Source organism: Thamnophis elegans, chromosome 3 (assembly GCF_009769535.1).
Source record: "Thamnophis elegans isolate rThaEle1 chromosome 3, rThaEle1.pri, whole genome shotgun sequence".
Classification (NCBI taxonomy): Eukaryota; Metazoa; Chordata; class Lepidosauria; order Squamata; family Colubridae; genus Thamnophis; species Thamnophis elegans.
In genome coordinates, this window is record NC_045543.1 from 12,971,034 (window position 1) to 12,996,241 (window position 25,208).

General features: G+C 38.2%; 1 protein-coding gene and 1 pseudogene across 6 annotated transcripts in view; one reads left to right on the top strand and one right to left on the bottom strand.

Moving 5' to 3' along the window:
• Window positions 1-25,208, bottom strand: part of LDAH (lipid droplet associated hydrolase) — a 99,155-nt gene that overhangs the window by 49,576 nt on the left and 24,371 nt on the right. The gene's annotated exons all lie outside the window — the stretch shown is intronic.
• LOC116506853 lies at window positions 24,962-25,118 on the top strand (annotated as a pseudogene).

The window sequence follows — 25,208 nt, forward strand, 5'->3', positions numbered from 1 at the left end:
AGATCAGAGTGATAATTCTGGAAGGGAACAGATGATTATTATTGTTAAATTTATTTGCTGCCTATCTCGCCATGGGGCTACTCTAGGGAATGGCTTTAGAACTTCAACAGAAATATTTAAAGACTGGGTATCAGTTCAGTTAATAAAACTGACTTGACATAGACTGTCTTGTAACCCCTAAAAATGTGTAAATGGCACATTATTTGCAAAAAAAATACTATAGGTAAGTTTGGTTCATGTGATAAAAAATATTGAAAAAGAAAACTAAAATGGATTAAATTGACAAAGTAGATAAAATGAGTTGCTATGCTTTTCAAATTTATACTTAAAACATTTAATAATACTGTACAGGTCAGTATCCCTATAGTAACAGGATGAAAATATTATCCCATTCACTTAATTTCAAGTAGCAAATGCAACTGGCTGCTACTTTTATCTATTATATACAAATAAATAATCTTCAAGTGAAGAAACTACAGTCACTGCAGTATAAACAATTCAGGTACATCAAGGCAATTTTTGCACTGTTTCTCTGAATTGGCTCATTGCCTTGGGTTCCTGCAAAAGTAATTTTCTTTTCTGAAGATTTCAGGATTTTTAGGCAAATGAACTCTACCATTCAGAACAATAATGCAAACATCTCAGATTTCTTATCACTTTGTGAACTGACAGATGAGCATTATGAGCCAAAAGTACACACATAGTAACACACTGCCATACTTCCTATCACTCCTGAAGATTTCTGTGTGGCTTTCAGTGAGACCAATGTACTTTTTACAAGCATGAAGTTGATACAATGAGAGACCTTCATTAGTTTGACATTACCATTACCTGAGGATACCAAACCAGAAATAACTCAATTGGAATGGAAGGAACAGGAGGGTTAGGCAGTTCAAGTGTCCAAATGAAGACCACTTAAATTGCTTCCCTGGAGTGTTTAAAAAAAAAGCAATGTAGAATATGTGATCTGTTTTAAAACCACCAACACCCTCCACAATCATTCATTGCTATTCTGCACACCATACAGAATTGAAATTCCCAACCAATTTATGAGACAATGGCAGTTTGTGGGCTGTCTAGTGGCAGAAACAGGAGGGAGCTATTGAGTCAAGGCATTGGTCTGTTTTGCTCAATGATAATGTAAGATAATTCCTAATCTGGACACCCCCCCCCCCCTGTTGCCTTCAGCTAACAAAATCAATGACCATGCTGATTAAATAGAAGTTTAATGGTGTTGCTGTTATGGATGAGGGGTGCCTAATGTATTTTATTAGAAGAAAAGAGTTCCATCTGATTTCGAGCCTTAAAAAGCATTCATGAATGAGGCATACGTTTAATCCATATTTAACACTGAGGCATATACGTCTATGGAGATTCTCAGGCATCCAGGTCATGGTTGTCTTAAAGGTGCTTTTTCAAAAGGCAACTGGATTTTTTTTTTCTTGGGAAAGACGCTTCTTCGGTTCTGACTACTACTCCCCCCCAAAAACCATCCAGTCAGAATTTAAGACGCTTCTTGGATGAGAAGCAAAACGTCTTCCTCAATGAAAAAAACATAGTCCAGTTGCCTTTTGAAAAAGCTCTTTTTGAGACTGAGGTATATCGCGTTCTGAAAGCTTTGCTCTGAATTCATGTTGATTTGTTCCATATGCCAGAACCCTTTGTACAGCAGCCCTGTTCCGAGTATTACATGCTCCACAACTGGACTTGCATTTATGTATTAGATTTGGTTCCCCTCTTTTCTTTCAGGAATTCAAGGTGGCATAGATAATAGTCCTTTCCTTCGGATGTCGCCACAGCAAATCAGTGAGAGGAGTTGAGCTGAGATTGAACATTATAATGCTACTGTTTAAATATGCACAAAGAGAGAAAAAGGCTTAGCTTTTAATTTTATAGTCTTTTTTAGTACATTAAGCCAAGTTATTCTGCTGGCTTATCAATTGATCTTACTTTGTTACTGCCAAACCTAGACAGCTAAATCAAATTTGGTGTGCATAACCATCACAATTTAATTGATCCCTTATGAAACCTTTAACGTTTTTAAGAATCCACCTGACAAAATAAAAATAAATAGCATCCCATTAAATAAAAAAAAAGTTACGGTCTTAGTATCTTGGGAAATCATGGAATGATTTTTTTTTCTATTATATTGCAGCTGGAGAACATAAAAAATTTCTTTTTCCTTTTCAATTGTTTCTTACTTATTTCATATATATAGCTCTTCACTGGGCTTAGAAAGGATGCAGGACTATATACTTCCATTGGTTCCACCACAAAAGCGCGCTCGACGAAAGCACGCTCGACGAAAGCGCGTACGTGACGTCATCACAGTGCGACGAAAACAGCGCGCTGTGAGCGGTAAACTTAAAATTAACGCGTAAATCTAAACCTAACCCCCCCAAACCTAACCCTAAACCTAACCCTAAGCCTAACCCTTAACCTAACCCTAAACCTAACCCTAAACCTAACCCTTAACCTAACACTAAACCTAACGCTAACCCTTAACCTAACCCTAAACCTAACCCTAATGCTTAACGTAACCCTAAACCTAACCCTCACCCTTAACCTAACCCTAACCCTAAACCTAACCCTTACCTTTATGTGAATCGGCTTGCTTTAATTTTATTTTAATTTTAATTTATTTTTAATTTTATTTGTCGCGCTGCTGATGACGTCAGGTACACGCTTTAATCGGGCGCGCTTTAGTGGACCGCAGTTTTGTCGTGCCATGACTTCCATTAGCCTTGAAAACAGCAGGTCATTTACTCATATATGGCAATAATAAGTACATACCAGTAGGTATTGTTTTCAGACATCCAATTTCTTTTCTCTTGTCAAATTATTAGAATGTTTCACAACTGAGTAGTTTTGAATTTATTTGACGTATTTATATAACTGTCTAGCTTGGATAACAGGATTCTGGGTAGCGTACAAGAAATCATCAAGGAACTGGATTTATAAAAGTGATCTGTTAAAATTCTGAAGAATTTTGTGAGAAGCAATAAAGAAAAATATGAGGAAAAAAAATCAGATTCCATAACTAATTTGAAGGGGAAGGAATATTTAAAAACCCCAAGATTGTTAAATGTAAATAGAGAACTACAAAATTGGTTTATTTGATCAAGGTTAAAATAGATACATTGCTGTCTCTGGTCAGCCTTAATGGTCTTCTGCTGACCAGGACTGAACAGAGCTTTAAGTATTTGTTTATAGATAAGAGATGAGATATGGGAAGAAGAGCTCATTTGCTACATTTTAAGAGAAGGTGACAAATTACTAAAACTGTTTATATTTGTTTATGTAGGGGAAGTCATTTCTTTATACAGGTAGTCCTCAAGTGCAATAGTTCATTTACTGACTACCCAAAGTTGCAACAGCACTAAAAAAAACTGTCATGGCTGTTTTTCACATTTACAATTTTTGTAGTCTCCCCATGGCCATGTGATCAAAATTTGGACACTTGGCAACTGACTCATGTTTGTGAAGGATGAAGTGTCTCGGGGGTCATGTTATCTCCTTTTCTGACCTTCTGACAAGCAAAGTCAATGGGGAAGACAGATTCACTTAACAACCATGTTACCAACTTAACAACTGCAGCGATTCACTTAACAAGTGTGGCAAGAAAGGTCATAAAATGGGGCAAAATTCACTTAACAATTGTCTCGCTTAGTAACATAAATTTTGGGCTCAATTGTGATTGTAAGTCAAGGACTACCTGTAATTTCTCTTCTTTTGTTTCTGCACTTTCTAAAGTGCACTTTTAAAAAAAGTTTGTATTACTTGTCTTTTTATTATATTGTAAAATATTATTTAAAAAAAGCAATTGAGCAACTACCAAAGAAAACAACACATGCCATTAAAAACGAACAAAATCATTCAAATAACATTCAGGACAAAAGTATGACCCATCAAATTAGGTCCTCTGCTTCTCCTGATTCAAAGGCCAGGAAAAGAGTCAAGTCGTAAACTGCCTTTTGAAAAGTCTGCAGGGTAGGGCCAACCATACATTGAAAGGAAGGTCATTGCAAAGGGCAAGATGGAGACCAGGAAAGCACATGTCCAGGGTCCACAAAATGACACTGTTTCCACAAGGAGACCCAGATCTGTTGGAGCATGTAAAATGGGTAAGTGTTCTGACCCCCCCTCGTTCCACACCCAAGCACACTCCGAGCCAAAGATAAGTTACGGCATTTAATTAACAGACAGACAGGTCCTTGGCAGCAAACCGGCTTGGGCAGCAATAAACACAGATAAGGCTTGTCAGCAATCCAGCCTGCCAAGCTCACAGTAATGTCCTCCGACATTCAATCCTGCGTTGACTTCTGCAAAGAGGGTCGTGTACACAAGGAGTCTTTTTATAGTCTGGAGAGGAGCCTAATGACCACCAGCTGAGTGCAATTACCTCCTGTAACTGCGTAATTGTTCCTGACGCCTATTAGCTCTTCGGTGCCGTGCATCCAGGAGCAACTCACTGCTGGCATCCGACTCCCTCTCCCTTGTCTCCTCCCCACTGGTTCAAGGCTCAGGCACCTCCTGCTGCTGGACCCTGTCCAGGGTCCTCCACATCCTCCAGAGCCAACTCATAGGGCCCCTCGCTGTCGGAGTCTGGTGGCAGCTCCAACGGCTCTTGCTGGGCCACAACAGGTAAGTACCTTTGGAAGCAGATGATCCTCCAAAATCCATTCCCATGTCATGTTAGGTTTCACAGCTGATAATCTACATGTTGAATTGCTTATAATTCTTAGAAGCTTATAAGAAAACTCACATTGCTGTTACAAGAGAAGCCACAAACTTTTATGGTCGCCTCTGCAGTTTATGATCTTTTAATATGTAAATCATAATTGCTACAGCATAGAAATCTCAGCCAAGACCAAGATCACTTTGGGAGGGGGAAAAACTATCTACACAGATACTTTCACTGTGTGTTAGGATTTCATCATCTAATTCAAGCAAGGTCATTGCTTAAGAAAACACAACATCTTCGATCTCTTACTAAGGAATAATAATGTTGGAAGCTTAGCTCTCTTCTGCTGCAAGAAATGCGATTTTCACAATAGGTGAAAAAAAAATCAGAATATGAGTCAGGTTTTCATGCACAATCAAAACATTGGATCACAGATCTGAGTGTGTGAGAACAGATCCTGGTTCTCTTAGTCTGCTTTCTTAAAAGTTACACTACAGGGGCACCTGGCTGTATCTTTTCCCCATGGGTATGGATAGTCTTACTTGTAATGCAGCTGGCAGGATCCAAAGATAGCTATTCCTAAAAGTTCCACATGTCAGCCTACTGCATGGAAGTTGTGTGAGAAAATGACCTTGACTATGACTCTAAAGATGCCTTAGCCAGTTCCCAGCTCTTTAGCTTTCTCCCCAGTTCTTAAAAGACCATTAGTGAAAAAGAGGAATAAGTGATTAGCTACATCACAGAAAATTCTTGCTGCATGAAGCAGGCAAAGCAAAGGTTCTCCAGATATGAGTTGTGTGAAACTTTCCAGCTTAATATTGCAAGGTGATTGAGTTGACCCTAGGTGATCAGTTTTTCAGGGTTAGTGGTGATCCCACTTCCCCAACGGGGGAAGAGGGTACTTTTCTTTTAAGGCACCAAAAAAAACCCATCCCGTTAGCCACATCTTCTGCTCATTTAGGAGTGTGGTGGTACTGAGTTTTCTAAAAAGCTTTTGAAAGAAATGAAAGAAAAAAGATATTTTCTCTGAAATATCTTCTGCTTCTAAAAAAAAACATACATACATACATACATACATACATACATACATACATACATACATATATATCAGACAGAATTACTTATCAATCAAAGAACCCCTTTACATCGAGATCCTTTTGAGAAGGGGCAGGGAGGAGGAAAGAGACAGATTCTGAGGTTATTTGAGAATGTCAATTATTAATATCAGAGCATATGAACAGTAAAAGGCACAAAAGGTCAAAGTAAAAAGTAAAAAGAATGGTATTTGATTGGCTTGAAGACTGTGTACAAAGTTCATAATGAAATATGTCAGTTACTTAACACAAACCTTCCATTTATTACCATTATGTCAGTCACTATTTTTTAAAAAAATCAATCACTTTCCAAGAGACATTTGTTCTATTTACATTATGAAGTATATCGGGGATGTCAAACTGGCAGATGCACAGGCTATGCCCCCCCCCCCCAATTCCATGAATGGGAAAAACGTCACGAAACATCACATGATGTGTTTGACACCCTTGAAGTATATGATCAAATGTTATTCTCCCCTAACATATGATTTAGCTCCTCCTGGAATCTTGCCTTGATTTTTGTTTCAGAAAACAGATGTGATGGTAATGAGAAAAGTATATTGTTTTGGCAGTCTTTAAGTTGAACCTAGAGCTTTTGTACTGCAATAACAGAAATACACACACACACACACACACACACACACACACACACACACAATCTATCTATCTATCTATCTATCATCATCATCATCTATCTATCATTTATCTATCTGCAGGAGGAAACACATATAGGTAGTCCTTGACTTACAACAGTTCATTTAGTGACTGTCCAAAGTTACAACATCGCTGAAAAAAATGTGACTTATGAGACTTTTTCACTTACAACCTTTGCAGTACCCCCATGGTCACATGATCAAACTCAGACAGCAACTGACTCACATTTATGATAGTTGCAGTGTCCTGGGATCATGTGATCACCTTTTGTGACCTTCTGACAAGCAAAGTCAATGGGTAAACCAGATTCACTTAACAATTGAATAACTAACTTAAGCACTCTCATGATTCACTTAACGACGGTGGCAAGAAAGGTTGCAAAATGGGTCAAAACTCACTGAACAACCGTCTCGCTTAGCAACATAAATTTTGGGCTCAATTGTGGCCATAAGTCAAGGACTAACTGTAATCAGGAGTCTGATAGCACCTTTTCTGACTGATCAATTTTATCAAGAGATTTAAGTTTTCTGAGCTGCAGCAGCTCACTTCATCCGATGCATCAAATGCCTAAACTGATCTAAGATTTAAATTGGGATGTGGTGAGGGAAGAAGCAGAGAGGAAGACAATTATAAAGATGTAAATTGCCTGTGAGACAGATTATAACTACCTTATCAATTAAAACTGTAACATATCAAAAAGCCATCATATTTGCGGAGGCCTTCTACACAAAATAGCCAGTTCTCTTTCTCTCCTTATATTTACCCTGATATTCTTGCAATAAGGGCAGAACTTGTTCAGTTTGATATGAATGCAAATATCTTCATGCTGCTTTGAGAAGGATTAGAATCAACTGACATTATTGCTCTCTTTGCACTATGTGTATGTCTTAAAACTAATGGTCCACTCTACAGCACAATGATATGAAAAACCTTCCAATCTACTTTATTTATATATTAAGAAACAATCAAACATTTGTACTGATCACTAGCATATTTTCCACTTTTATTGTAATGATATAAACCATGACATGATTTGCCATGATAAGACAAAAATGTTCCAGGATAGACAAAAATCTGTGTTTGTGTCTTTTACCTTTTAGTAAAAGTCATCAACTGTAATTGTTGAGCACTTTTAAGTTCTTACTGAACGTCTTACACATCTTGTTCTATTAAACAGGATTGCTTAATTGCATTTTTTTCTTTTGAAATCTTGTCCTCAAAGACCGAGTGCTAATTCGTTTAGCTGCTTTTACTATTTGCAAATTTGCTCTGCTTGTCGTAGTCTCCTAAAATTAAAGAAAACCCAGATGGAATTTTAACATGCCTTTTGGAGTCTTACAAAGACGAGGATAGGAAATACTTAATATAAGAACAGTCATCAATTCATTCTTCTACCTATACTCTTGTTAAAGATATACCAGAAACATTTATCCATCATACTATATAACACTGGTGCTTTCCCCTCCTGTGCAGTTTAGTATATAGTATATATCATTGAATAGAAAACAAATTTGGAAATTGTTAGTTAGCCTTTCCCATATATGCATTAGAAAACCTAAGATTTTCAACTAGCTGCTGGAAGTTTCTATATAATCTTTGCTCTAAGAAGAAAATAGCATGGATAAAAGAATGTAACTCTCCTAACCCTAAGTTTCCCATTAAGAAAGAAGAAACAGATATTTTAAAAATGAAAGAATTCAGCTAGGAATCTTAAGAAACAGAAATGTTCTCTGAACGAACCTCTTTGACATACAGTATATTGAGGAATCAAAATGTGTAGAAGAGCAGGCTGAGCTGGAATGTGGAATTAAACATGTCATTAGTTTAGACTCATTGCATTGCCACAAGAGACCCAAGTACAGCCCCTCCCTCCATGAATTTGGTTGACCCTTATCTAGCGCCAGTTAAGCTTTTACCATTAAATAACTAGATTTTTGTGTATGGGTAGCAATAATAAGCTTTTCTGTGCTTTGAACTCAAAGAATGTTCTTGGTTATTTGCGCCTAACAAAATGAAATTACCCACAAAGTGACATTCACAATCACCTTGATCAATTTGATTCCAGGTTAGTTTTCATTAAATCAAATTAGAAGAACTTCAGTTCAAGTAGGTAAAATGTTTTATTTTTTTTAATTAAAATTTAAAGTGCTCAGTGGCTGAAGCATATTACATAATATGCTTTTTTAAAAAGCAGCCTACCCAACAACATTTATGACTTTGAAATTTCATTTCAAAATTCAAAAGCATAAAATAAGCCAAGAAAATCATTTCAGAATTTGTCCAGCCTTCTTCTTTCAATGACCCACTCCTGTAAAGAGGAGAATCTGAGTTGTAACTTTTCAATGGCAGGCTCAGGTTGATAACTGCTGTCGTAATATAGTCTGGAAAGAATGAACTGCTATGAATAAATTAGCCTTAGTCATGTAAGTTCAAAATCGAGGCAGTAATTACATTTGGTGAAGCAGGTTCCAGATGCATGGGACTTTACTTGTAGCCTGTGGCTTGTCTCTATGTTTTGGCTATTTGAACTCATCTCCTTGCATGCTTTTTAATATTTCTGCTAAGGACACATCTGAATCTGGATGGTGTTAGCTTCACCAAAGTTTAGCAAAATATGTTGCAGGGCTGCTGAATTCTGTTGAATGTAATGCATATTCATGAAGGAACAGCAGCCAGGGTTCCACTCCAGACACATTGAAATTTTAGTTCGGGAACAACTAAGGACCCAACCTAGCACTTTAAAGAGGTCAACTGATTCTCAACCATAAGAAGAAAAAAAGATAAGCAGGAAGAAGATTGTAAACTGGTGCCAACTGGGAGGAATAATCTTGTACTTGGGATGGCCTCTTATTCAAACGTAAGATTTTATTTCCCTGCTCCAGGCTAAAATGGCTAGTTTGGAAAGTATTTTCTCTGAATTTAAAACAGCTTCCTTATGTGCCTGATTCAACTTAATCCCCACTTATCCTTCTGCTCTTCTGTGCCATGGGTTAAAGTGATTTTATTTCTTTGACTACAGCAAAGTACTATCGTATAGTTTGCACAGTATGCGGTATTTTCTTTTCTAATCCTTCTAAGATATTTTAGAACTTTTGTTCTTCTTCTTGGCCAATTAATTGTGGTTTTCTTGTTTTTTATTTGCTGGTCTATGACCAAATAAAAATGATTGACTGATTGATAAACACATTGCTGGCAAATGAATAAAAAAAATGCAAACAATTGGGTGTTCTGCAGAGTCTTATGCAAGGTGTATTTGAAACACAAAGAAATTGAGCAAATGAATTAATTTTCTTTGCCATGGCCTTAATGCTTTACTGCCAAATTATTTCCTAGGAATTATAATATTTGTTATTAATAGAACAACAGAGTTGGAAAAGATCTTGGAATCTTCTAATCCAACCTCCTCCCCCCAATTTATACCATTCAGATTATTTCTTTTAAAGCCCCAAGATACATTTTATGTAAGGAATATATTAAAGGTAAATGTTCCCCTCACAAATATGTGCTAGTCATTCTCAACTCAAGGGGGTTGTGCTCATCTCTGTTTCAAAGCTGAAGAGCCAGGGGTGTCCGAAGACATCTCCTTAGTCATGACTAAACGCCGAAGGCACATGGAACGCTGTTACCTTCCCATCAAATGTGGTCCCTATTTTTCTCCTGTTTTTATGTGTTTTCGAACTGCTAGGTTGACAGAAACTGGGACAAGTAACGGGAGCTCACCCCGTTACGTGGCACTAGGGATTTCAACTGCTGAACTGCCGAATACAGGGCGGGGCATAACCTTTTCCTAGGGGGTCACAGCAAGATCGACAGCAGTTTACAACTTCCGCGACACCTCATTTTAAAGCCCATAAAAAACTGAATTGAATGAGCTATTAAATGTTAAATTTGCTTTAAGAATGGCTGGAAAATTCGATTCGGAAGAACAAAGGATCATTGACAGAATAAAATGCATTGCCTTTCGAGAGGCTCGCGATGCTGGAGCGACGTTTATCAATCGAAAATGGATTGCAAACAAATTGAAACGTCATCCGGATTGGGTTACTGATAATTGGAACAAAACAGCCCAAGAATGTTTCACAAAATTTGGAGAAGGGCGTCCTCTGCAACTGTCCCAAGAAAGCAAAGCCATCATTGCAACTGGCAGTCGCAAACAACGAAAAGGAAACCGAAAAGTGGCCCAAGAAATCCTTCAAATTCGTGGAAAACGAGTTGATCAAAGGACAATCGGCCGATATCGAGAACGAGAAGGTTTGAAGCCATTCCACGTCATTTGCAAACCATTGAAAACTCAAACACACGTTCAAGATCGGCTTTGGTTGTGCGATTGGTTGTCTGAATGGACCGAGGAAGATTTTCTTCATTTGGCGCCATCTGACGAATTCTTCGTTTATGCCATTCGAAAACCGAATTTCCAGAACGATCGAATTTGGGCTAAAGACGTCGAGGACATCGCCAAACATGAACGATATCGACAAATCGTTCGCAATCCGACTTGCATCGGGATTTTCGTCATTTTCACAGCCAAGAAACTGCATTGGGTTTTGAAGGATAAAGGGGAATCCTGGGATGGCAGTTATTTCCGTGAGAAAATTTTATTGGAGAATGTCATTCCATTTCTCAGTGATCCAGACAATGTCTTGGTGGTTGGTGAGGCTGTCTTTCTTCATGACAAAGCTCCTTGCATGCGTGCAAATGCGACTCAGCAATTGTTAAAGGAAAACAATGTTGAATTTTGGGGCAATGACGTCTGGCCGGGAAATTCGCCAGATCTCAATCCGGCAGAGAACATTGGGGCCATAATTAAGGATGAAGTGGAAGCTCTGATGATTCAGGAGCAAGGTCAAAATCGATATTCGGTTGAAACTTTGAGAATGAATTTGGAAACTGTGTTGAAAAATCTGGAAAATCGAACGGAACTGTTTGAAGATTTGTTGTGTTCTTATCCACCTCGTTTGAATGCTGTTCGAAGGGCTAATGGTGGTCATACTGACTATTAAATCGTGTCAATAAACTCAGTTTTTGATGGGCTTTCGAATGGTGTATGAATTATTTGTGTTGTTATTACAAGTGTTGCTGTGACCCCCTAGGAAAAGGTTATGCCCCGCCCTGTATATTACACTGCCTAATTATACACCAATATTTTTTTAACCAAAGTAGAATTAGCATACTGTTATGTCCCTACATGTCCCGCCCCCTACTGTCAATCAAGCATGGTACTAGCTGATTGGACTAATTGTGTTCGCATTCAGGCGGGAGATTTGGCGCGTTGTTATTGGTTAACGCTCTGATAGCTGGGAGTATAAAAGAGCTGTCAGAGCGCAAATTGTTGTCTTGTTCTGGTTGCTGAGTAGAAAATAAACCTGTTCCATGAACGCAGAGTCTACTTATTACCTCAGACGCTATATATATTACATTGCCTAATTATACACCAATACTTTTTTTAACCAAAGTAGAATTAGCATACCACCATCTAAAGCAGCTGGTGTGCTCTGAAAATATTTCATTGTATTCATCAAAGTACTACCCCATTATCAGAAATCTTAGAGAAGGAAGTCAGGTAATTATGTATTCAATGTCTTTCTGTACCTCAACCCATTCTCTGCCCATTAATTTTTCCATCCTTAAATCTCTGGGTCTTATTTTATGCCAGTCCCAGTGAGGTAGACGGTGAAATGAAATAAAACTTTTTTTGCTGTTTACACTCTGTCTTCTCCTCAGAGAAGGTTGTCTGGCTCTAGCTCTTATCCTTTCATTACCAAGTGAAGTTTTTTCTGGGGCTGAACTCTTGAGCTGTTTTTTAGTCTTACTTAGCAGCTCAGAGTTTGAAAGCATGTTCCCAAATCATAAAGAGAGGCTTTCCCTTAAAAAAAAATAGCCACTGAACTTAATTTTTTTAATGTGACAGAAAAAAAGCATTGAACACACAAGGAATAATTCTATCAATTGTATTGACATTACACTCAAATTAAATCAGACTGAATATTTGTCTAAGCCAGGGTTCAGCAATCTGTAGCTCTGGAGCCGCATGTGGCTCTTTCACCCCTCTGCTGCGGCTCCCTGTCACTCAAAATATGTATCACAACCGCCAATGTGTGACACCATGCCAGCACACGATTTATTGAGCTTGTCGACCCCCAGTAGGCCAACCATGGATAAATCCAAGAAAAGAAAAGTTTCAGAAGAAAACAGAACCTTTAATTCAAATACATATGCTGGTTTTGGGGGCACTCAGGAAATAGTCAGGCACTGGAAGGGTTTTGTGGCTCCCAGTGTTTTCTTTTCTGTGGGAAACGGGTCCAAATGGCTCTTTGAGTTTAAGTTTGCCGACCCCTCGTCTAAGCCCTCCCACATTTTGGTTTGTGGTTCCCAATAAACCACTCAAAAACAGCCCTCAACATGCAAAGGCATGAGCTCTCTCATCTTAGACATTGTTAGCATCGCGAATAAGAGCAGAACCTGGTGGACATTTTTATCTTACAAGAACCTTTTAATTTTAATGTTTAAAACCAAGTTCTGAAAATGTTCTTAAGAGTTGAAAAGTAATGTACAAGTATTTTCCTCCCAAAATATCTATCTATCTATCTATCTATCTATCTATCTATCTATCTATCTATCTATCCATCCATCCATCCATCCATCCATCCATCCATCCATCCATCCATCCATCCATCCATCATCCATCCATCCATCTATCAAATATGTGAGCAATATAAATGCATGGTACAGAAAAGGCAGCTTCTATAGAACTACAGCCATGAGGTCTTGGTCCCTATTCTCACTCACATTACTCTTTTTTTTCTCTTGCTACGACAAACTTTAGCATTCTGACCTGAATGAGGAAAAATACTGAGAAACTTTCCAATGTTGTCAATGATGAAGTACATCTTCATTACAGAATATCACTTTTTTAAATGCCAATCTCAAAAATCAATTATTTTCCTCCAAACATCATGGTCAGTTCAATGTGGTTCATAATATCACAATGACAAAATATTGCTCAATATAAAGATTCACTCCTTTAGCTGATTTCTTCTATGTGTATCAATACTTTTTAGCCCATTTTTATTTTTGAAGGGCCTTTCTGGTAATGTGAATTAGGTAAGTGAGCAGAATGTCTTATGTATCGTGTTTCCCCCAAAATAAGACAGGATCTTATTTTCTTTTGACCAGCTGAAATAAGCACTTGACCTTATTTTTGGGGAGGTCTTATTATTTTTGAAGTGCAGGAGGTAGCAAGCGAGGTCACCTCATGGCTGCTATGTTGCAATATTTTTGGAGAGAGCTTATTTTAAGGAGAGGGCTTGTTTTAGCACATGCGCTCAAAAGACCAATTTGGCTTATTAGCCGGGGAGGTCTTATTTTCAGGGAAACAAGGTAGTAGTTCAATGCTTGTGAATAACCCCTCACAGAGGATGGTAGGATTGCTGATAATTTCTAAATAGATCCGAAGGAATTAAATTTCTAATCTGATTTTATGTAAATGGATCATTCATTTTTTGCTAATGTTGCTGAAATGCTTCATGTCCTCAGTTTAGATAATTTCTGTCTCATAGTGTAAATATAGAATTATGTAAATTAATTTTCAAGAGGCTTTTCTGAAAAAAGCAACATGTTTTTGATAAGGATTGCTAAAGAGATTAAAATGTTTTACCATTTACCATTAATTCCTTTTCATGGCTTGCCCAGTTATACTAGTATTGGCCAGTAAGTAAAATATTTAGATATTCACCTATAGAAAGCAATGACTATCAAACATTCTTGCCATAGTTTTCTGGTGACGTTTCTTCCCAGACATTTTATTGAGAACCTGAAAGTTGAGTTGTTGTATTTTTCCCAGCTTTCCTGGCAAATATTATTTAACAAGATTGCTTAACAAGTCTTTTCATCTGCCTACTTACTAATAATGCAGTAAATACACAGATTCAATTGTTGATAGATGTAACTGCTCCTATTATCTTAGGAGATTCTCAATTTGGGAAGTCAAATGCTTCTTCACACAAGTTTTGTAACAGATATTGATATAACTGAAAATCTATATATAGCAACTTAGAAAAAGGTGCAATCCTATAGCTGTGTTGAAACACTTAATTGCTTAACTGTTTTATAATCCAATTTATGTGTCAGTTGCTACTGAGCTCAACATGATCTAAAATAATCACATACAGAATCAATTCCTTGATCACTTAAGACAAGCACTGTAATCCTTTAAAATAGGAATCAACCTACCATTGAAACATGAAACTAAATAAATAACTTCCGGCTACTTCTTGTCATTGAATCAAATCTCATTTGCAAAAATTCCCATGTGACTAAATACAGGTAGCCCCTGACTTACAACCACAACTGAGTCCAAAATTTCTACAGCTAAGCAAGGCAGTTTTTAAAGTTTTTGCCCCATTTTATGACCTTTGCCACAATTAAATGAACCACTGCAGTTGTTAGGGGAACCACACAGCGATTAAGCAAATCTGGCTTCCTTCATGGACTTTGCTTATCGGAAGCTGGCTGGGAAGGTTACAAATGGTGATCACATGACCCTGGGACCGTGCAACTGTCTTAAATATATGCCAGATGGCGAGTGCTCAAATTTTGAACATGTGACTATGGGGACGCTGCAACGGTCTTAAATGTGAAAATTAGTCATAAGTCATTTTTTTCATTGCCATTGCAACTTCAGTCAATGAATGAATGCTTGTAAATTGAGGACTACTGTAGCGGGGGGGGGGGAGGCTGTAGGTGCCAACTTGAACTTGCTGAAGAAAAGATGAAATGTCCGGGTAATAAATGTAATGAATAAAAATAAAGATCTAGTTTGCTTTTTTTTAACTCTAACTTTTATAGAAGTGAATTTGAGTCTTTTTAGACCTACATCTTGTAAGATCGGATGTCTTAAATAGTACAGACAAAATGTTACCATAAATTGCTTTCTTGTGTAATATTATTCGACCTGACCGTTGCTGTCATCTCAGTGGGACTGAACACAAGAGTTAAGACTGGTACTGATGTCCATTTAATATTATTTATTCTGCCGGTCATTCAGATCTTAATTCTCCATTTCCTCTTTCCTTGCACTACAGCACTTGGACTTATTGCCCTTGGACTACAGCAGCGGAATAACAGACTTATGCTCTATTTCGGGATGGCTTGCTATTTTAATGCTATGTAACTTCCTAGAAAAACTGTTTTAAGTGGCTTTTTTAAATAACATAATTCACACTCTTCATATGTTTCAAAGGAAGCCAGATGAAACATGAGGAAGATTGCACCAAGGAGAATTTGAGAGCTTCCACCATCTCCACATAAAGAGCATTTAAATACATCCTTATTTGTAATAATACATATTTCTTTTCTTTTTTTTTGTAATTACTTTAAAAAAGAATTGCCTTAAATAGTGAGATGAGCAGCATATAATTTTAATAAAAATAAATAAATAGAAATGTCAGGCCTGCAGCCATGCTCCTTTTGGATCCTTGGCCTGCCACACTTCTATTCTACTATGCTGTTTCTATAGTGGGGAAATAGTACGGAGTAGAATGTTATATAGCCACAAAAAAATTCCTTTCTAGATTGCCAAGGTCATCCTCTGTCTTGGTACCTCTGCACCTGACCGGAACTGGATGGGTGGAATTGCCAGCATGGCAGTGGAAGACTGGACCATGTGATGGACTATTGGGATGTTGCAGGATCCAATCTGTATAGGTCGCTGGGATCAGAGGTTTTGTCTTCTGAGCTTTCGGATTTATGCTAGAGCCCATTTTCAGGGAACTTCTCTCTAGCTAGAGATGTTCCCTGAAGATGGGTTCCAGCACAAATCCAAAAACTTGATCCAGAAACCCATACCTGTCTATTTTTTAAAATAATGTTTTTATCATGTATACAATTGCTGTACTTATTAAGTACACTTCACCGGCTTAAACATTGCAATTTTTCTATCTTTTCAGCTAGGGTAAAAATAACATGAACATATTGTTATGTAAAATGGTAACATAGAAACTTCTTTAGTGATGCTTACAGTCTGACTAAGCAACAAATGGAATGGAAACCAATTTCTTAGCATCTACCGCCATTTGGATGCAACAAGACCAAATTTGATACTTCTTAAAGAAAAAGGAATTGGAGAAATATGTTATTTGAGAGTCTTTTAAGAGATAAAAAAAGTAATCAAATTGCAAATTAGAGTCTATTCGAGCAATAAATTAGTGTCAGTGTGCCTGTTTTCAGTGCAAATAGAAAATCGGTGCATATGCTTTTGAGTCAGCCGTATCTATTTCCCATGGTGATGGTACAAAAATAATTAGTAATATTAATTAGTAGCAAAGAAAAGAATAAAACAGAAAATGCACACCATGTACTCATGAAAACCTGTCTGGAAACAAGAATCTAAATGTGAGGTCTTCATAATTGTGGCTGAAGCTGCACATCAAGCTATATTTGTGATAAGGCATTTAGCAACCACATTTAGGTCACTCTAGTAAAAGAAAGGATGCAGCTTGTAAAGGGATCTTCCTCCACCTGTGCTCTCATTCTTTCCCAAACTTTTTCTGCAGGGTTTAGACAAACAGGTTCAGAACAGTGTGGAATGAAGCAGCAGATTCTACAAGACAGGCACGGTGGATAGCAAAGGGGATGGCAATAGGGACATCTCTATTTGTTTTCCTCCAAGAACACTACCTTTCAAGTGATGCACAAGAGCTGACTGAGTTAAGGTTAAATGTAAGTACCATTTTATCATACACCCCCCCCCCCCCCCGCATCCCAAAATTTGAAAGCTGCAGAATCAGACAAAATGAAGTCGGGAATATATAATCCTTCAGAAGTGTTGACCAGCTACATCAAAACACTGCATTTACGACATACCAAACCATAATTGTGTCTTAGTGAAATTTTTATTTTATTTTATTTTTTTTTGATTTTATTGGTAAAAAGAAAATACAACATCCATAACTTGTAACAAACAATACAACTACATTTCGAGATATTCCCATACTATCAAATCATTATAAACATCAAAGGTTAGGTATCTTTCCCTCCCTCTTTTCTTCCCTCCCCCCTTACTTCCTTCTCCCCTGCCTTCCCTCCTTTCTTTTCTCCTTTTCTCCTTTCCTTCCCCCTCCTTTCCCTCCCTCGCTCCCCCCCTCCTTCACACATACCTTCCCTCCTTCCCTGCCTCTTTCCCTCCTCCTTCCTTTTCTCTTAATCTCCCTCCTTTCCTCCCTCCTTCCCTCCTTCCTTTCAACTCTCCTTCTCTCTTTCTTTCCCTCCCTCTTTCCCTCTTTACTACCCTCTCTTCTTCCCTCCCTCCTTCCTCCCCCAGTTTCTTCTCTTTCTTCTCTCCTTCTTTCTTCCCACCTTCTTTCCCTTCTCTTCTTTCTCTTCCTCCTCTTTCTTCCCCCCTTCTTCTGCCTTTCCTATTCCTCTCCTTTCTCCTCTCCATCCTGACTTCCCTACTATCCTCCTTCCCTCCCTTCTAACCTTTGTTACATTTGCATATTTTCCTCTGCTGAGGACAATCTGGTTCTCTTTCCCTTTCCTTGCTTGAAGAGGCAAGGATTATACGTCTTCTCGCCTCATCTAAAATGAAGTTTGATCACTAATTTCATGCAGGTAATTATAGCGAATTTCCTATCAGCTTTTTAAAGTTTTCCCAGCATTGTAGCGTGACAAAATTGCTCGACGGTGGGTTCTCGCCCCTGATACATTTCTCCTTTCGTTTATCTCTCAGTTGTTGTATATTGTTCATTTGAGTTATTGGTTTAATCGTGATAGGTTAGTTAGCTATCTCTTTTTATGTCTAGGTCTTCACTGACTCATCAAGCCATTTGTATAGCTTCTCCCAGACTGTATAAAAGTCTGTGTCTTCTTTGTCATTAATTCGCATCGTCAGTCTGTTCATTTCTGCTAGTTCTAAAATTTTATTCATCACCATAGTGTTGGTGGGGGCATTTTCACTCTTCCAGCACTGTGCGTAAACAATCCTTGACGCTGTCAGAATATGGACAAGGAGGTATTGGTCAGATTTGCAAATTTTTTGATCTATTATTCCTAATAAGAAAGTTTCCGGCTTAAAGCATAGTTTAATTGACAGGATTCCATTCAGCCATCCTAGTATTTGCTTCCAATATGCTTTGGCTACCGGACACGTCCACCACATATGGTAGTACGTGCCCAGCACCGTTTTACATTTCCAGCATATGGCTGAAACTTTTGAAGACATTTTCGCCAGTCTTGTCGGTGGAAGATGCCAGCGGTAGAACATTTTATATATATTTTCTTTATAGGCCGTCGACTTTGTCAATTTTAGATTCCATTCCCAGACTCTTTCCCAGTCGTCTAGTTCTATTGAGTGGCCGATGTTTTGGGCCCAGGTTACCATGACTTCTTTTACTCTTTCTGCTTCCATTTTTCGAATCAGTAAGCAGTTGTATATTTTTGAAATTAATTTCTCATCTGGTCCAATTAAAATTTTATCTAATTCCTGGTTCTTGTTCTGGAAGCCAGGTTGTGCTAGATCGAATTTATGTTTGTTTTGAATTTGAAGATATGGCCACCAATCGATGTTTATTCCCTTATCAGCCAAATTTTCCCTGGGGTTTAGTTTGTTTTGGTCGTCTAGCAACTGTTGGTAGGTAACAATTTTATCCAAGTTTATCAAATTCGGGTATATCAGGGCTTCCGTCGGAGATATCCATTTAGGTAGTTGCGTATAGTATCTCCTTCTAATTTCGAGCCAGTCCTTAATCAATACCCCCCTTAAATGGTGACTACTAAAATAATTGTGGATTTTATTTCCCTCGCACCATAAGTAGTTGTGCCACCCGTATTGCAGGTCGTGGCCCTCTATTGTTAAGATTCTTTTATTAGCTAACATTACCCATTCTTTTATCCACATAGTTGTTGCTGCTTGATGATATGTTTTCCATTCCGGTAATCCCATTCCCCCTTGAGTTCTTTTATCCTGCAGGTGCATATATTTTATTCTGGGCTTTTTACCATTCCATATAAAGTTTCGAATCATTTTGTCCAAATCATTATAAAATTTTTCCCCTAGCTTAACCGGTGCCGTTTGAAATAGGTAGAGGATTTTTGGGAGAACATTCATTTTAATTACTGCGACTCTTCCCATCAGTGATAGTTGTAGTTTTGACCAGGTTTTTAAGTCCTTTTGGGTATTCTGTAACAACTTATCATAGTTGTCTTCTTTTATGGAAGAGCACTTCGCAGACAGCCAGATCCCTAAATACTTAATTTTTTTAGTTACCTTTAATTCCATTGTTTCCTCTAGTTCTCCAATCTGGTTTTTGGGGAAATTTTTTATAATCATTTTTGTTTTTTCCTTGTTTATTTTTAAACCGGCCACACACCCAAAGTTCTCAATGTCCTTCATCAAATTCGGTCCTGAAAGTAAGGGGTCTTCCACGATAAAGACCATGTCATCCGCGAAGGCCTGTACTTTATATTGTTCTTTTTTTATGGTCAGGCCCCTAATTTCCTGATTTGATCTTATCCGATTTAAAAGGACCTCTAGAGACGTAATAAATAGTAGTGGGGAGAGCGGGCACCCTTGTCTAACACCCTTTCCAATTTGTATCCTCTCCGTTAGTTCCCCATTGACTATAATATTTGCAGATTGCCGTGAATATATAGATTCTATAATCTTAATAAATTTATCGCCAAATTTCATCATTTTTATTTGAGTGATTAGAAAGTTCCAATCTAGGTTATCAAAGGCTTTCTGAGCGTCGACAAAGATTAATGCGAGTTGTTTCTCGGATCTTGTTTGATAGAATTCCAGGGTGTCCATTATTATTCTTGTATTGTTTCTAATATGTCTTTTTGGGAGAAAGCCGTTTTGATCCGAATGGATACTTCGATTTAATATTATTTTTAGTCTTTCCGCCAATATTGATACAAAGATTTTGTAATCTGCATTTAACAGGGATATGGGTCTATAATTTTGGACCTTGCTACTGTCCGCCTCTTCCTTTGGTATTAGGGTAATGTAAGCTTCCCCCCATGATTTTGGGACCCTACCATTTTGCAATGTATCATTACATAGTTCTAATAATTTGTCTTCTATGGTATTTTGAAGTTTTTTATATATTTCCGACGGGAGCCCATCCGGCCCAGGTGTTTTATTGTTTTTTTGTTTTTGAATGGCCTTTTTCAGTTCTTCTTGTGTAATTTCTTTATCGAGCATCTCTCTCATCTCCTCCGACAAGACTGGAAGCTTCTGCTTTATAAGGTATTTTCTAATGTCCTGTTCATTAATTTCGTCTTGTTTATATAGTTTCCTATAATAGTTCTGTACTATCTTTTTCTTTTCTCCTATTTCTTGTTTCAGATTCCCCTCCTCGTCATACAGTTGTTTAATAATTCTTTTGACCTTCTCCTTTCTTATTTTGTGGGCCAACCATCTCCCAGTTTTATTTGCATGTTCAAAATAATTCTGCTTCATTTTCTTAATGTTTTGTGCTATTTCCTCTTGGGAGATCAAATTTATTTGGTGTTTAATTAACTCTCCTTTTTCCCTGTGTCTACTATTTTCTGGCTCTTTCTGGGTCAGCAGTTCCGTCTTTCTTAGTTCTTTGTTCAGTGTATTAAGTTTTTCCCTGTGCATTTTGTTTCTTCTTATTATATAGGCTAAGGAAATTCCCCTCACAACTGCCTTCATCGTGTCCCAAACATTTTGTATTGAGGTCTGCTCTTTACCGTTTTCTTTAAAGAAGTAGCCCAGTTCCTTTTCTATTTGTTGTACAAATTGTTTCTCTTGTAGTATGTTCTGGTTTAATGTCCACCTAGCTTTTATCCTTGCCTTCCCTTTCCATTGCCATGAGACTGGGTGATGATCGGCCCACTTGTTGGTTATTATTTCAATATTTACAGTATCCATGAGTAGCTCCGAGTTTGACCAAACCATGTCGATACGGGACCATGAATTATGTGGATGGGAGTAAAACGTGTACTGTTGCATCTTGTCATTCATTGCTCGCCAGACATCATAAAGATCTAAATCCTTCACCATATTTACATAGGCAGACGGTAGTTTCCTTCTTGTGCTTTTCTTGTGGGTACCCTTATAGTCCATCTTACCATCTGCTATAGCGTTGAAATCCCCTAGAATACATATATTTTGCCACTCTATTTCATTTATCCTCTTATATAGATTAATATAAAATCTCTCTTGTTTTTGATTTGGGGCATAGATTCCAACTAGTAAAAATTTTTTCCCACCATTAATTATCTCCACCATTAATACCCTACCATCTTTGTCTGCATATATTAATTTGGGGTTCAACCATTCTTTTATATACATCACAATTCCTCTTTTTCTGGTTTGTGCTGACGAGCAGAATGTTTTACCTAGTTTTGGACAGACCAACAGGTTATTGTATTTTTCTTTAATGTGGGTTTCCTGAAGACAGATTACATCTAACTTTTGTTTCACTAGATCCAACAGTACACGTTTTCTTTTGGAAGTTATGTTAAGACCATTTACATTAGCTGATAGTACATTCGTTTCCCATTCTTCAATTCCCTTAGACGTTATTCGCTTTGAGGGCACCTTTGGATCGAGTCTCGATGGGTGACCTTGCTCTCGAATCTTCTCTGCCATATCTCTCTCGTTCTCTGGCCTCTCCTGGCCCCCGCCCCTCTGGTTGAGTTTCAATTATAGTGTCCCCCTGTCTTAAAAGTCCTTCTTTATTAAATCTCTCATCGTCTGCTAGTAAAAGTTCCTGGAATTCTTGAGCTTTCGCCAAGGTATCTATTCGGTATTTCTTTTCCCTCCATGTTATCAACATTCCTTCTGGAAGGAGCCATCTGAACTGAATTCTGTCTCTGTTTAAACGTGTGGAGAGGAAGTTGTATTTCCTTCTCTTCTCTCTGACTCTCCGTGGAGTCTGTTTTAAGATGAGAATTTCTTTACCTTTGTATGTTAGAGAGTCCCCTCTTATTGTACTTAGAATGTCCTCTCTCAGCTGTCTTCTCAACACCCTCACATGGATCTCCCTCGGAAGCCGGTGGCGTCTCGCGAAGCCTGTATTGACTCTATAGGCTTCGTCCAGATCATTAATAACCTCTTTTTTCGGCCTGCCGAGGACTAATCCCAGGATTTCTCCAATCAGCTCCCGGAGGTTTTCATCTTTTGCTTCCTCCACGTTTTGTAGTCTTAAATAATATGCTGATCGCTCTAATTCTAGCTGGAGGATGGCCTCCTCCAGGCTTGAGTTTATAGATTCCAGATTGTCCTCCACTTTGTCTATCCTTTTTTCCGCTATTTCCGTTCTCCCCTTAACATTTTGAATTTCCTGCTCATTTTTCAGCAGCGCTGTTTGTATTACTCCTATACGTTCCTCAATTTTTCCCATATTGTTTCTTACTTCACGCATTTCATTCTTTACTCCCTCCAGGCCTTTGGCGACACTTTCCCCCATCTTCAATATTGTCTCTTGTAGGGAGTCCATTGTTACTTCCTGGTCTTGCAGGGTTGGGGCTGCCTTATCTCCCGTTTGCCTGCCCTCAGGGGACTTTTCCCTCACCGGGGTAGATAGGGGAGTTTGCTTTTTACTCCCTTTAATTAAGGTTACTGTTTTCGTTGCCATTTGCTTTAATTCAGCTCTTCCCCTATAAGGTGTAAGTCTAGTACCTTCTGAGTGCTGCTTAAGTAGTTATACAGAGCCCGGGGTACATACAGGGTAATTAAGCTGGAGCAGGGCTGTGAAATATAGGCTCAGTTAATTCTATAGTATCTGGGAGAGTCAGGAAGAGAAACGTTTCAGCGTGATACGACAGGGTGCAGGAGAGGCCAGAAAGTATTTAGAACTCACCCATCAATCTCTTCCTGTTGTCAGTGTAGTGTTTTCCTTCTGCTGTCTCTGGCTGTAATATGACACCGGGTACTTCAAACCCTTGTGATTAAACTTCTTTCCTTTTTCCCAGGCAGGCAAATCCAGCTTCTCTTCTTCGTCTCGTCCTCTGTTAATCCTCAAATTTAACTAGTCCAAAGCCTGTCTTCTTCTATTCACAACGTCAATCAGCTTTCACAAAAGTTCACTGTTTGTATTTAATAGCCGCTGCAGATAAATGCGCCCACACACGTATCTGTATTTATTGCAGTAAAGTTGTTTATCTTTTAGGTTTAGGCTTTTAAGTCAGATCTTGTGATTACCGTCGTTTGGTCCGCTATATTCCCTGCAGCTGTCTCTCCCTTCCTTATTAGTGGCTGGCAGTCACGCCTTCTGGTCGGCCATTAATCAGCCGACCTCTTTTGCACGAACTCTGAGGGAGCCTCTTGCTTCGTGGGAGGAGATCGCCTTTCACCCTCCACTGCACAGAGGTTTCCCCTCTCCAAAGGTCCTCGCACCTCGAAGGGACCTTGCCTATTACGGCCACGCTCGTGGAAAGACCGGGCGAACCGAACAGAGAGTCTGTCAGCAGCCCGTTCCAGCGTGACGCCAGACCGGAAATTTTTAGTTGGTCAATTGTGGTCACTGGTTCTGCTTTTAAGTCCAGGTAGCAAGACTCTAGGCTAAACCATTTAATTGCTACTGTATGGCCCACTGTTATAAAATTTGCTACTCTAATGTTACAAAAATCAAATCAATTTAAACACCTGCGGGTATTTTTGAATTATCAGTTTGGAATTTCATCACTATATGAAGAATTAGGTATTTATCAAACTGATTTTGTGTTCTCTTTCTGCTTATAAGTCGATTCTCTATCAGTGAAAGAGAAGATAGAAGATACAATCATACGGCTGGAAGAGACTTAGGATGCCATTTAGTCCAATCCCAGCTCAAGGCAGATGTCTTATATGTCATCCCAGTTAAATGGTTGTCCAGTCTATTTTTGAAAACCTACAGTGATAGAGCACCCATTACTCCAGCAGGTAAGTTACTCCATGGATTCCCACTATCAGAAAATTTATCTTTACTTTTAAGTTGGCTCAATCTTTAACATGCTTCTACTCAATTAATACTGGGTTTTTCAATTTTGAAAAAGCAATCAATCAATATTATTTCACATGGCCAAGGTGTAATGATCAGTTTAAAAACTAGGGTGAATATTTTCTTATATGTAACATGTTTTTCCCCTTTTTCCTTTATATTTTTGATCTTATGTCCCTTCTCTCTCCCTCTTCTGTTGCCTCGCCTCAGGCTAAACCAATAAAATAATATACTCTATGCCTTCTGTACGTAAAAAAATATATGTTAAATGTTCAAGCAGATACATTTTTTTCTTGAACTCAGGAGAGCCTCTAGGTACAAGCTGTCATATGCTTTGGCTCCAGTTGTGCATCCCCAAGCTGCAAACCTGAGGAAAAAAGTTTATATTACTGAAGCTAAGCATAGTGTTTACTTGGTGCACCTGCTTAATTCAAAACAATGTAAACATCAGGTCAGTGTGTGTGTGTGTGTGTGCATGTTTGTGTGTGTGTGTGTGTGTGTATGAGAGAGAGAGAGAGAGAGACAGGGTCAGCTGTGCGATCACAACTTCCAGGGCATTCGTTTTAAATTCTGATCCAGAATTCGCTTCTCGGCCTTTTGGCTAAGATCAAGTGTAGTGTGTGTAATTCTGGTCCAGGTTCCTCCCACCCAGTCCAAAGATGCATTCTGGTTTTCCAGAGTTATTTAAAAATAACTTTAAATAAAATTTTAATAGATGCACTTCGAATGAAAACAAATAATAGGGAACTAAAAAAATAACAACCAAGTAGTTCAAAGCAAGAACACGTTGCATTGAAAAACTATCTAGAAAGCTGTACATTTTAAACC